Source organism: Stegodyphus dumicola, chromosome X2, assembly GCF_044657685.1.
Source record: "Stegodyphus dumicola isolate Sdum_Otavi_A_Nest chromosome X2, ASM4465768v1".
NCBI classification, from domain to species: Eukaryota; Metazoa; Arthropoda; class Arachnida; order Araneae; family Eresidae; genus Stegodyphus; species Stegodyphus dumicola.
Window position 1 is genome coordinate 17,654,256 of NC_140781.1, and position 14,086 is coordinate 17,668,341.

The 14,086-nt window shown below is 35.2% G+C and overlaps 2 long non-coding RNA genes across 5 annotated transcripts in view; one reads left to right on the forward strand and one right to left on the reverse strand.

Annotated features, from left to right (window-relative positions):
* The window catches only part of LOC118191773 (uncharacterized), a 478,434-nt gene that overhangs the window by 403,009 nt on the left and 61,339 nt on the right, over positions 1 to 14,086 (reverse strand). The window contains exon 1 of one of the 4 annotated variants that reach the window (XR_015039053.1): positions 3,658 to 5,444. The exons of the other annotated variants lie outside the window; for them this stretch is intronic. This is a non-coding gene — a long non-coding RNA (uncharacterized LOC118191773). Of the gene's footprint in view, positions 1 to 3,657; positions 5,445 to 14,086 lie in introns of those variants that run through there. 4 annotated transcript variants of the gene reach the window in all.
* The window catches only part of LOC118191772 (uncharacterized), a 50,230-nt gene that overhangs the window by 33,152 nt on the left and 2,992 nt on the right, over positions 1 to 14,086 (forward strand). The gene's annotated exons all lie outside the window — the stretch shown is intronic.

Here is a 14,086-nt window from a genome sequence, read left to right on the forward strand (position 1 = left end):
TCGGATTATGGTAACTTAGCGGTTTTTTGGCGAAACTTTGGCGACCAACCCTGCTACAGCAACTGCTAGTTTTTTTTTTTTTTTTTTTTTTCGGGGGGGGGGAGGGGCACATCATTTTGTTTTCAAAGTTAAAGGCATTTTTTTTAATCAAAATTTTTTCCAACAATCTGCTAGCCGAATTACGCTTATGCTAGAACTTTTATGGAACAAAAGTACTTAATCATGACGAAGATTAAGTGCGAAATTGGGAGAAAGTGTAGAATCGTCCACTGCTTGCCGTGTTTTTAAGAATTGCATATACACGGTATCCATGTACACGTCGACCTATTTTCACTTAAAAAAAAATTCCCAGAATTGCACAAAAGTGGCATTGCGCACACTCTTGACTTTATCCATGTACACATCGACCTATTTTCACTTAAAAAGTCAAAGAAAATTGACAAAAATCCAATTCTTCTTACTCTTGTAAAAAGCGCCAAACAAATAAGTGAGCGATTCTGCACTTATTAGCAGCGAAATTGTTTCTAAGTGCTTATTAGCTAAAATCCCGATTGGAATTTTCCGGAAAATGTCACATTACATGTCTCATGATCTCTCATTTCTCTGAGACAAAATAATCTGTGATTCGAACTGTGTACTTCTCAGATTATTGCTAAAGTTTATTGAACCTTTATCAAGTTTATCTAGGTTTATTGAACCTAGTAACCTTTATCGCCTTACCAAAATGTCGCCAAACTACCTGTTACCATATTCCAAAGATTAGCCGAAATGAATTTCTAGAGTACTCTTTGAGGGAAACTTACTCATGCTTATGTAACGCAGAAAAAATCCACGAAAATCACCTATGCAGACAACTTGTTCACCGAAATTTTTAACCTCGGTCGAACTACCGATGCTCAATGGTCTTATGCACCCAACCACTGGTGGACTAATTTGAGTTTTGAATATGTGTCATATTCCCTCGTTTGGTGTTTGAAAAACCCGTAAGTGGTCAAGCGATATCAAAGCCTGTCGAACGAATCGACTATATTGCAGTTTTCATGGTTTTCCTCACCTGAAACAAAAACAGAAACGAGTTTCTATTAAAAAACTGCATACGAAAGCGTCATCCCTCTCAGGCAAAGAACCATTGTCTGCTCTGCCATAATTCAAGTAATCTAACGGTTGCCTTTAAAGGGAAAAAAAATAGTTACATATTCAGAAATTTAAAAATCTGCATTTATTTGCTGAGTCGGATGTTGAATGTCCTAAAATCTAATTTTTAAGCATCGTACGTTTTTTTCCTACAGACTCATGACTTCTAAAGATATAGGTAATTTAAATATTCTTCGATATTTGTAGTAGAAGAACGCATAGAAGCATTATCTGACGAAATCGAACATTTCGGTTTTGTCCTAGAACAAATCTGAGCAGAACAGATTGTTAACCATTTGAATGCGACGAAGCGCTATCGTGCTTCTCTTGTGTTGTTTCAAAAATTTGTAGAAGCGCAACTGCGCTTCTGTTTGCTACTATAATTTTCGCCTTAATAAGGAGAAGTTTTATTCATATCAGTTGCAGTTTTTATTAATATCATTCCACAGTGGTTTTTAACAAGATAAGAATTAATCTCTTAGGCATGATGCGCTACTAGAGTGGCTCACGTCTAGTCTCTAGTGAGTCACCGTTTCAATTGAATTATCGTTTTCATATGTTGTACATCATACTTGTTTTGTCTTTATAACATTGTAAAGACGAAAGTAAAAAGGGTACTATTGGGTTTCGAGGGCCGTAAAAAATCACCAAACTATTGTTGATGCCAATGCTGTCAAAAATAATTGCAGCAACCCTAATAATTGCGGCAAGAAAGGAAGTATAATAGTAAATAACTAAGATTGATGTTTTAATTTAGATGAAAGGTTAATTTCATATAATACTTTTTTATTATTATAATTTATATGAAAAAGGCTAAACATGACTGAATGGAAGCATAAGAGTAAACAACTATTTCAGATCATTATTATAATTTATATAGAAATTGCTAAACATAACTGAATGGATGCCCGCATCGCTATTTCGCTACCGACTTATCGCTAAAGCATAATCTCATCTCGTTGGTTGTTCAAACGTAATTTTCTATAATGAATGATGACTTTTCTTTGAAAATATTCTCGGTAAAGTGCAGAATCGCTCACTTATTTGTTTGCCGCTTTTTACAAAAGTAAAAACAATTGGATTTTTGTCAATTTTCTTTTACTTTTTAAGAGAAAATAGGTCGATGTGTACATAGATAAAGTCAAGCGTGTGCGCAGTGCCATTTTTGTGCAATTCTAGGATTTTTTTCAAGTGAAAATAGGTCGATGTGCACATGGATACCGAGTATGTGCAATTCTTAAAAACGCGGCAAGCAGTGGGTGATTCTGCACTTTACCCAAAATTCTATTACCAATTTTTCGTCATGGGCAATTCTCAAATTGTTAAATCCATCGGATATCAAATAAGGATTTAAAATCAAAAAAGGATTTAAAAATTAAAGTAGTATTTCAATGGCGTCTTAAGAAATACAGAACTATATAAACTTACGCAATCTGAAATCAGCGCGTACACTAGATTTGGCGCGCTGTTAAATGGGCGCGTTTGCTAGATTTGGCGCTTTTACGCATACATTTTGGCTGCAATTTTTTTACGGCCCTCAAAACGGAATAGTACCGTAAACAGTTATAAGGAGTAATTCAATAAATAAAAAGTTTTCTTTAGAAAAATTTCCCGGGCGAAACTGGCGACAGTGTAAGGTATGCAGTAAAACAAATGGTAATGAAATTAAACGATCCAACTTAAGGTGCGCTATATGAAAAAAAGGAATTACTGGAATTTGTGCAGCAAACCACGCTTGTAATGAATAACAATAAAAAATAATAATTTTGTTACTTATTATATAATAAATAGAGTTAATTATTAACGTTTCTATTATTTAAAAAAATACCCATTTTATTCCTCACTTTTAACAAGAAACTTCTTCAGCAGTCAAGCGGTTAATAAACCGATTCGTGAATTTCGAGCTATTGAATTCTTATGCGCTACAGTTGTTACAAAACAAGACTTTGTGAAAATTTCGTACAACTCGCAGCATTAACAGGTACTTCACACTTCAAATATCTATTCAGAAAACACAGACTTTAATTATTATTTACACAAAATTTCCTTAATTACATACACATTTTGTACTACTTAATTTTAATTCTGCACTGAGAACTTAACGTAATGTAATGTAATATACGAGTGTGATGCGACACTCCTGGCCGATATAAGCGGCTCATAATTATCGCAGCACATCCAACATAGATTAATACAAAAATACAGTTAAAAACATCAAATCAAAATTCCCAGTATTGTTTTATTACCATTTATAAAGTTCATCATATCCTCTGCAAATCTAAACTCTTTCCCTGCGACTGTAGAATTTCTTTATGTTACCATGTTTTTCCCTAAGATGTCGCTTCGACGAAATGTCGCGCATTGCCTTCAGCACTACAAAAATTACAAAGACTATTATTTTGCAAATTAAATCTTATCAGGTATGCCGGGAAGCGCCCGTGTCCAGGAATTATTTGATTGTAATCAAAATTACATACCATTCTCATATGTTTTGACACTTCAAAGTTCAACAAATAATCTTACCTTTTCAGAAATGTTCCATTTCTCTTTCCAGCAATCAAAATAGAAATCCTTGATTTTAGCAGAAACAATTCTTTTTGATGCCCGAATATCGAACGAATCCTCGACATTAACTGTGCGCCGGGATTTGCCTGTACGCCGGGGTTTGAATCCAGGTTGAATGACGTGTTCAGCGATTTAACCACTCACAGGATTGTGGGCTGTCAGATTAGATGTCAGCTTAGACTCTCTTGCTTCCTTTTGGCGAAAGCACTTTCTGCTCAACAGTAGCATTATCTATTATTAGCCATACATGTTTCATCCATTAAATATTTAAATATATAGAGACATTGATTTTACTTCTACTATTTTTCTCTTAATGGGATTTGCAAAACTTATTTCCGCTTTCAGGTTCCTCAGCCTCTACGGCAACCTATCAAAACTTTCTATAAGTTACCTGATGTTTCTATTAAATTTTCAGACTTCTCCAAACTCTTAATTTTTCCTTTAAAATTTAAACTAGAATCCTTCAATACCTTATCAATCATCGTATTTAACTCCGTAGTCAGCGTTCTAACTATAAAATTTTTTCTTCAGTTTCTCGCTGTCGATTCACATTTTGCAGCCTTTCTAATTCTAATTCAATAGGTTTGAATTCGAATAAATGTAGGCTATTCCTACAGCATAAAACAAATATTTTAGAGCTCAATCATATCCAGAAACATTAATTCTCATTACTGATTAGCCCCACACTAATATGCGAAATAATGATGTGCTCTTGATGACTAGATTGTTCATGAACTGGTCCTCAGTCCGCATAAAGTCAACCAGCGACCGAGCCATAAAAACCTCTGAACACTGGTACTTGCACCTGGACTCAAATTCCCGCAAAGCGGGCTGGCTGCATGGCTGCATGGATGTTCTGCCCTTGTGTAACTTGAATGCGAACCTATTTTCTGCGAAAGTTTGCCTCGAAGACATCTCTTCCTTTTGGCGTGCTTTGCCATAATCGAAATAACTCAGTCTATATAAATGATTTGAGCCAGAAAAACTATTCCGCAGGTCAGGTTAATTTTGTTTGAATCGTTGTTTTCAAATTGCACACTCACGAAATCAACGTGCAGTAACTGAACACAATAAAATATTCTATTCCTTCATTTAGTCTAATATAGCAACGACAGGAGGGCCAAGAAAAGCAATTCCTTCATAAATGACTTTCTAAAGGAAACTATCCTCCCTATATATACATGGCAGAATATCAAAAAAGAAATTAAGGAAGACAAGAAGGGGGAAATTGATACCATCTGGCAGAATACCAAGTATTATTGTTATTTTTAAAATGTTTTAAATACCAAATACTTGAATATTAATTGGCCCGACTCAAGAAAAATAGAATGTAAAATTAACAAAATCCTCACAAACTACCTTAAATTCAAGTTAAAACTTTCAAGCACTCCTTTTTTTTTTTTTTTTTTTTTTTTATGCGTAAATTACAAAGTACGAGATGATTTTGAGCACAGACTGAATGAGTGTAAAAATTACAATCATCTAAGGAACTACATCGCCAAATTCTGTGATAAAGAAGACATTCAATACTTCCTTCCTGCAGAATTAGTTAACAATTCCAATCTAAGAATTCCGAAGTTGGGTCGTTTACTCGCCAACATCTTCTAACTTACCAAGCCTCACAAACTGGAGGAAACGGCGTTCGCCAAAGTCCTCAGCCCCTTTCTTCTTGCTCAAAAGCAAGATTGCTACAGAATTGCTAAAGGAAACTAGCTCATAGTCACGTTACATATATTATGAAAAGCTACAAAAATATCTACAATACGATGCAGTATGGTTTGGTATTTATTAAGCAGTATTAAAAATCCTTTTAATTAACATCTGCTTCTTTTTTTCCCCTTTTGATTGTAACAGTATTTAGATTTGTTTAAATTATACATACTTTCTTAATTTGAATTGTGTTTTCTTAATTGACGCATTTTTTCCATAGAAAGTTTACTTTACGGAATACAGTTTTGTCATATGAGCAATGTACTGATGACGCGTTCGGTCCATGTGTATTGATCCGCTTTCGGGAAGTGTATTCTGCATTGAAAGAACGGTACGGTAGCATTGCACGAACCTTAAGATTTAGGAAAACCTAGTTAAAAAAAAAAGAGATCACAGATATTAAATAAATGAAAATAACTTTATCTTTTAACTAGAAGAGGTGTTTCTAAATGTGCCTCACTCTCGTTTTTACAGAAGTTACTTGAGAAAAGTTCTAGCATTTATTAAAATATGATCTAGTGACGTTTAGCATATCTTAATAACAGTGCTTAATTGCGCCGGAGCCCACCGGAGCCCGGATCCGGTACTTCTTAATTTTTAAGATAAATTACAATTCTAGCCGGAGCGCGCTGAAGCTCTAAATAAGATGAGCTCTGGTACTTCTTTTATAAAACTGAACCACAATTTCCAGGGACAAAAATTTAGAATTCTTAACGTTTTAGTTTAATAATAAGCAGATCTTGCAATATGAGAACATGAGACGTTCAAGTAAAGTCCCCTCACTCACATGCGGAAACCTTTCCCTTTAAGAAGGTAATAAATTTGGGGGACTTTGTTTAGGAACGCGTACATTTCTCGCCATGCCATCGTATCTAGTGTATTGTTATCGATGGTTACAGTTAGTTAACGCACATTTAAGAACACAAATTTTTCTTCCTGTGAGGATAAGTGACAGCGAGTACAATGAAAGAGTGAAATACTAAGACAAACTGTTCAAGCACGTCCTATACATCGTCTTTCCCACAGTATCCACTAATGTAACCAAATACGGGGGGGGGGGAGAAGCGTAACCAGCAACTTTACATTCATCCTTAGAAGTCAGATCCAGTACTCATTTTACCTCTGACATACATCTGCTTGATGGCTATAATTATATCAGCAGAGAGCCGCGGTCAAAGAGAACGTTCGCTCTTACCAAGATGCCCCTCATTTTTTGTTTCCACCCATTCATACCCTCACGCCCTCATTCTCTTTCGCCCTGTTCTTAGCTTTATCTGAATTTTCATCAGCTATACTTTAAGCATATTTAATTTTTGTGATGATAAAAGAACTTTTTCCCCCTACGATCAGAGCTTAAATTTGGCCGGAACTCACCGGATCCCGGCTCCGGTGCTTCTTACTTTTTGTAATAAATGATAATTCTAGCCGGAGCGCACCAGAGCCCTGCATAAGAAGGCTGCGGCACTTCTTTTATGTAGTTGAATAACAATTTCAGTAGAAATTTTTATCTCGAAAATTTTATTTTAGCAATAAAATTATATTAAAAATCGCTTATTAAATTTTAATTTATCTCTTTACATTTTATTTAATTATTTCAATAAATAATAGTTAATTATCTAATAATTATCAATTAAATTATAATTAATTAATTATATAATTATTGATTAAATAGCAATTTACAAACATTAATTAAATAGCTATTAATTAATTTGATAATAATTAACTATTTAATTTTAAAATTATTTATGAGTTTAATAGTCATTTTATTTATTTAGTCTTTTTCCTCTTTTCTGACGGTCTTCCATAGGGCTCCGACACTTCTAATTTTAGAAATTAAGCCCTGCTTAATAAGATATATTAATCTCTTAAATTAAACTCAAATAAGCAGGTTTTTAACACTTTATTCAAAAATCTCGATCTTAATTATATATGAGGTCTCAATATTTCTTCAGGCTAGCTTTTCTTACCGATTTTATTGATACTACCAGATTCAAAATTAATTTACTGTTGCACAGTGAATACAAAACTTTCGCTTAAAATAACAAAAAAATTTCATTAGCTGAAAAATACCTCGTACAAAGTAGGAAATAGTATTGTTTCCCTTAGATGCGCTAACAAATTATCGCGAAAATCAAATTCGTATTAACGGAGAAAGGAGAGAAAAAAATATTTTTGAAAATTTAAAACAATTCTAATAAGATTTGTTTCAAAGCACTCAGATGCGAGTTCATCTTTAGGGCTGCTGTTTTACCTGCACATTTGGATAAACCGAGTACAGGCAAAATTAGGATTCCATAAGTAACTGAAAAACAAACTATGTCTTATGAATTTTGGCCTTATGCTTAAGAATGTTTTAAATTTCAAGTTCTTGCAGTTCTTCCTCAGGATAATCATTTGACGAATTTCTGTACTCGGTGTTTGTTCAGGAATTGATTCGTTATTAAGAAGTTTCTGTTTGCCTGAAATCTCTTTCTTTTCTTTGACCAGGCAAGAAATTCGCTAGCTATCGCCACTTATTCTTTCTTTTCTTTATCTTTTTCCCCCATTTTTTTTCCGTTTGTAATCAGTCAAGCTTGACTGATGCCAATATTCACATGTAGAACTGTGCTTTTTTTGTAGTGCCCGTAACCTTCTCTCTTTCCTTGATGCTACGTCCTGTTCGTTGTTGAAAAGCTAGGTCACTTTTCTGCCAGTCACTTACATTTGGCTTTGAACATCTTGTAAGGAATTTCTCAGTGCGTGCTCTCGTGCCGTAAGTGGTTGGCACATACAGCTAGTAACTGGAAGATTAGTGGTTCGAATACCAGCGAAGTTGATATTCGAACCACTAATTGTTGATTTTTCAAAGTTCCTTCTCATAGCCTGATAATCTGTATAGAACGTAAAATGTAGTGTCATCACCTGGATATGGTCGAATGAGTTTCAAGTCCTTTCCGATTTGGTCATTAAGTTGGAGAAAGTATCAGGCATTGTCCCAGCCCCTTGTGTGCGCTCGCCCGGAATACGTGGTTACTAAGTCTACTTAACTGTTGCAAGACCAGTGATATGAATACAGGATCAATTGATTTTTCCAGTTACATTCCTCGAAAACCTAATAACCGGAACACACTGATTTTATTTGTTTCCTAATTTTCAATATCACAGATTCCTATAAAACGAAAGAATATATATGATGTTAGTCTATAAATCAAAAATATTTCAGTACAATTTTTATTATAATCTTACACATGCACCACACGAAATGATTGCATATAATATAGCAGATGCCTAACTTTATGTCCGATAACTAAATAATGAAGAATGCAGCTTATGAATACCTTATTTAAAGTTGGTAGCATGTTAGTTTAAGTACACGGTGGTCATAAAAAAATTTTACTCGATATATTCCGAATCGAAATGAAATATCAGCTACTGTTAATTGAAGGTACGCACTGGAGATTGCGATGGCTTAAAACAATCGAGCACTCACGTGTACGGTTACAGTGAAAAAGCTTTGAAAATTTCGAATGGCAATATCCACTTTGTCCTGCGCAAATTGAACAGCGCATTGAAACACTATAAATTGCGTTGAAACGGCACACTCATGACGAGGCAAAGAAGAGCATTGTGAAGGACCAGTGACAACACAAGAGAGGTGAGGGCAAAAAAAAAAAAAAAAAAAAAAAAAAAAAAAAACTATTATTGGAATTACAAGTTTTCAACATGTACAGGGTTTCAAGCTAGTCACCTCCCACAACTTTGCCGTTTCGTCGCCACCGCAATGCCGCCCCCACTGCGATGGATTTCTGGTTCTGGAGTTATCTAAAATCTAAGGTGTACACAAAACCCACTCGATTTGTCGAAATTAAAAGGTGCCATAAAATGTGAAGTTACTGAGATTCCTGCTGTGATGTTACGTTCGTCATTGTTTTCAACAATGTCCCGCATGCAACGCGTTATCTTCTTCGAAGGTGTGCAAGTGGAAAACTTGTAATTCCAATAAAAGATTTTCCCTCTCTTGTGTTTTCATTGGTCCTTTAAAATGCCCTTCGTTACAAATGTTTTACGGAAAGTTTCGTCATACACGTATCGTTTCAACGCCATTTAGGGTTTTTCAGTGCACTGATCAATTTGCTCGGGAAAAAAGTGGGTATTACCATACAAAAATTTAGAAATGTATCCACTGTAACCGTAACCTCTCTGTCGTTTTATAGCATCACAGTCTCGAGCGCATACCTTCAGGTAACAGTAGATTGAGCAGATAGGCCGCCAGAGTTCATATATTAGGAAAGATTTTTTGCAACCATTTTTTTTTTTTTTACCATTTTATATATACCACTCAAATATCGTATGACGTTTAGTATTATCAGGGGTTTTATGTAACTGCGAAGTATTGGAATATATGGCCCACGCATACAGAGGCACTTTTATATTTCTGCAAAAATTTAAAATTACATCAATAGGCTTTATAGGTTATAAAGTTTATAAAAATCCGAGAAATGGAAGTCCAGATATCGTAATTTACTATACACGCTCTCTTTGGCTATAATTTATGTTATATTAGTTGCTTTTAAGGAGATATTCAGGAAGACTGGTTTACTTGGTTATGGCAAAGCACTAGAAGACCATCTGTATAAGGAAAATGATGCATTCGTGGACCAAAGCAAAGCGGTTTTATGCCTTCTATAACGTATAACAGCTTGACGTATAAAATTTCATCGCGCTACTAAAGCTCTCTTTTGAATTAACTCATGCAATCATGAGGATGTTTAAAATTGATCAAAATAAGGCCTATTTCTTCAAAATTTCAGATTCGAATTATTATTAATAAGCTTTCTGTGTCGCATAGACGTAATAAAATAAATGCATTCCATTTACATAGATTATTGCGAATATTTCAGCCTAGCTAGAACTGAATGTTGAACAATACGGAAGCGATGAAAATTTTAGATCGAAAGTAACAAAAATAAAAACATACAGATTAATTAATTAAACTCAGAAATATGCGATTTAAATTAAATAAGCTGCAAGAAAACTTATTTATTTCGATCAATTTTCATTAGAAGTTTTCATTTTAAATAACGCTTATTTGCTCAAAATATTCTCCCGTCAAGAAAATGAGAGAGTTGCAGTAGAAAATTTCTCTGAAATATGAACATGATTCGTAAAATCCGAAATCGCATTGAAAAGCTTCGCTGTGTTGAATTTTAAATACGATTTACTAAATAATTGCTTTAATTTAACAGTTATTTTCAGCATTCGTTTTACTTGAAATGTAAATAAGCACCCAAATATAGATCGTAGCATCACAGCTCGAAGTAGAAATTTTAGGAATGCTGAAATTTTACCTCGAAATCCCTCTCTTGGAAAGAGTTTTGAGCTGCTAAATAACAGAAATCTAATAAATGACTTCGATAATAAAATGATAAACTACTAGCTTATTTAATCAGAATCTGATTTGATATCCAGTTACATAAATTAATGTTTTCGAGAAAAGGAAGCCGAACATTTAATTTTAAATATCAACTAATAAAATTTAAAGATTATACTAAAAGGAGAAAAAGTCAGAAATGCATTAAAATGAGTAGATTTCATTTTGGGGCAAAGATATGTTTCGTTTTCTGACTAAAGGAAATAGTTTTAGCTCTCAAAGGGAAAAGATTTCGTGCACAAATTGGAGAGAGAAGTGTTCGCATTTAAACTGAGCTAAAAATAAAATTATCGGTGAAGCGATTTCTGATGTTAAATGATTAAATGATTAAGTGATGAGCATTTCTATGCATCTTTATCGTGAAAAGCATTAAATGACTAATACGAGGATAATATATTTGTTTTTTCATGCAGGTTTGGTTTATGTGATTACGACACAGCACAGTAGGGCTATCTGCCTGAAGGGTTTGGTTTGATTTGGTTTATTTAACTATGGCAAAGCATACTAGGCTATCTGCCTAAGGGAAGGGATGCCTTCGTGGAGGACTTTCTAAGGGAAACTGGCTCGTATACACGTTACACATGGGGAAAACCACGAAAACGCCCATGCAGCCAGCCCGTTCGCGGGATTCGAACTTCGAGCCGAACTACCAGTGTTCAGCGACTTTACCGCTCGGCCGCTAAGGGGCCCTCTGCCTGAGGGGAGGGATATCTTCATGGAGGACGTTCTAACAGAAACTGGCTCGTGTACACGTTACACATGGGAAAAACCAGGGAAATGCCTAAGCAACCAGGTCGGAACTATCAGTGTTCAGCGACTTTACCGCTCTGCGGCTGGTGGGACCGTTTTTTCATGCATGAAATTTTACTCATGGCATTTTGTAGATTTCTTTTTCTGGGAAACTTTGTTAGGTTTCAGTATTGGCATATTGCTAATTCGCAAACTTAACTGCATATATAAAAGATAAAGAAATATTTCTAGTTTAATGAATTTTTGCATGATTTTTAGATTAGAACTCTGAAGTAATAAAACCGCATGAGAATGTTAATGACAATTTCTAATAGTTTTTTAACGTTCCAAAATTGATAACTTATTTGCGTGAAAATTCTTTCCGCATAGCAGTTGTAATAAAATTATAAATTAAAGACCGTTACGCATTAGTACATCACAAAGACTATTACTGAATGGCATTTAAGGGGAAAAATTCCGCCTTGAATTATTCTTATTTGTTTATTAACTGACCCTAAAGGCAAGTTGAAAACGATGTCAAAAACCGCCGCTAATTTTGAAATTTAATATCTCTTTCAGTTTTGTCGTAAGGGAGTCAACCTTTTTGTGTTCTATTCTGTAAAGTATAGCATTTTCTTACACATAAGTATAGTAAAAGGGGGAAAGTATAAGAAGTTAGATTTCATATTTTATGAAAAATATTTTTTTTTTTTTTTGTTAAATACGAAGATAGGAATCTTTGAGTCATATAAAACACATTTGTATATGGAAGTATATGTCTACAACCAATTACTGAGAAATAAATGCCGGGTAAGGACTTTTGTAGATATAAGGTATGTAGTGTTGGAAATAAGAATTTACAATTTTTACTTCTTTAAACATTTCTGTAGACAACTATTACTGATTACAGAGTTCCTTGAAACTTCTTTAAAATCTTCGTGGAAATAGTTTTTACGCTATAGCCTGAGTTTATTGAAAAACTAAAATATAATTTTTAAACCGATTCCTTAGAGAAAATAAAATCCAGTTAATAAAATATCCATTATGTTTTATTTAGTTGTAAGAAAAGCATTCCGTACCACCACCAGCAAAATTCTCAGAGATAATTTTAATAAACATTTTCAAAAATCCACTTATGCATGTTGATTATAATTAAAGCTGCACTTTCAAAAGGCTGTAAAAAGAGAAAAAGAAACCACTGGTCAGAATAACCTGAATATACATAAATTTGTCTACAAAAAAATATTCAAAAATTTATCAATAGAAGGTGCTGTATTTTTCATAACATGCTAATTAAAAAACTAAGCAATACGCATCAAATACAAGATTTTGATTAATCAAATACAGATTACATGCAATTCCCTTTATTCTAAATGACCATGATTTGAAAATTGACACGATAAAGAAATACCTAAACAGCTAAATGTGAAATTCTTCAACAAAGTAACAGCCAATAGTACAGCAAGCTTCTCTGCACTTCTAAGGTATAAAAGCTTAGAGGACGAATTTTTCATTCTTTCATATGCTGCACATCTTCTACAGCAGAGAAGTATTTGTCAGCTAATACGTGCTTTCATCCATCACCTAGTTCGGATATGTGCAATATCCTAACTACGTGCTGCTCTTTTTGATGTAAATTCTTGAATACTGGTTATTTTCCTATCTTGTGCGTTGCCTAGATTGGACACCGCCATTGTAGCTGACGGAAGTTGGGAACACTCATCTTCCCCAGTTCCTGCCTGGATTTACTAATAGTGCTATTGATAGCACTGGATACATGACGACTCTAGCTGCAACGAATCTGCTTGCCGGAAGGGAAGACGCAAAGCGCCTCTTTTTTTTTTACCATCCAAGAACGCCTACAAGGGATACACTTCATGCACCGTTTCTTCTTAGGCTCCGTAAGGAACTCTGAAATTGCTCTGGGAAGTAAGACCCCAGAATAACACAGCAGTATCGCAGTATACCGTTGTTCTCCCCCCCGGGGGGTCGACGTAGAGAACTCTGCGAAGCTACTGGCTAGGATCTGTACCTAGGCAGTCTCGGCCACGGGGGTATAAAATTTATGAACTTGGTGGTTCTGAAGGCTCTGGGAAAGGTCACTTATTGGCCGGCCCCGGAGTCTGGCACGTCCTAGCGCGGCGTGGTTCTAGTAACCCGGGGGTCTCCCCCGGGGTCGCTGGGTAATGTCCCGCTGCGACGGGCTCGCCCAAGCGACTGGTAGGAGCATTAGACGACCGGTGCTGCCTGGGGCCTGACCCCAGGTGGTGCGCTGCTCTTCTGGAGGGTAATAGTGGAGGTTGAACCTCTACGACGTGCCCAAAGGGAGAGTGGACCTGTAGTGGGCTTAAGTTCCCGGAACAGGGCAGCCAAAATCCTATAGTATACCGTTGTTCTGCGCCTGTCTCGACTCTGTCAATGATAGATCGAGCTCTGCTTGTGAAGCATTTTTTTTTTTACAAGAATGGTGCTATAGCTGCCCTGAAGAAGTTCAGGACATTAATGAGTATAAGATGCGACTCTGATTCGATGTCTTTC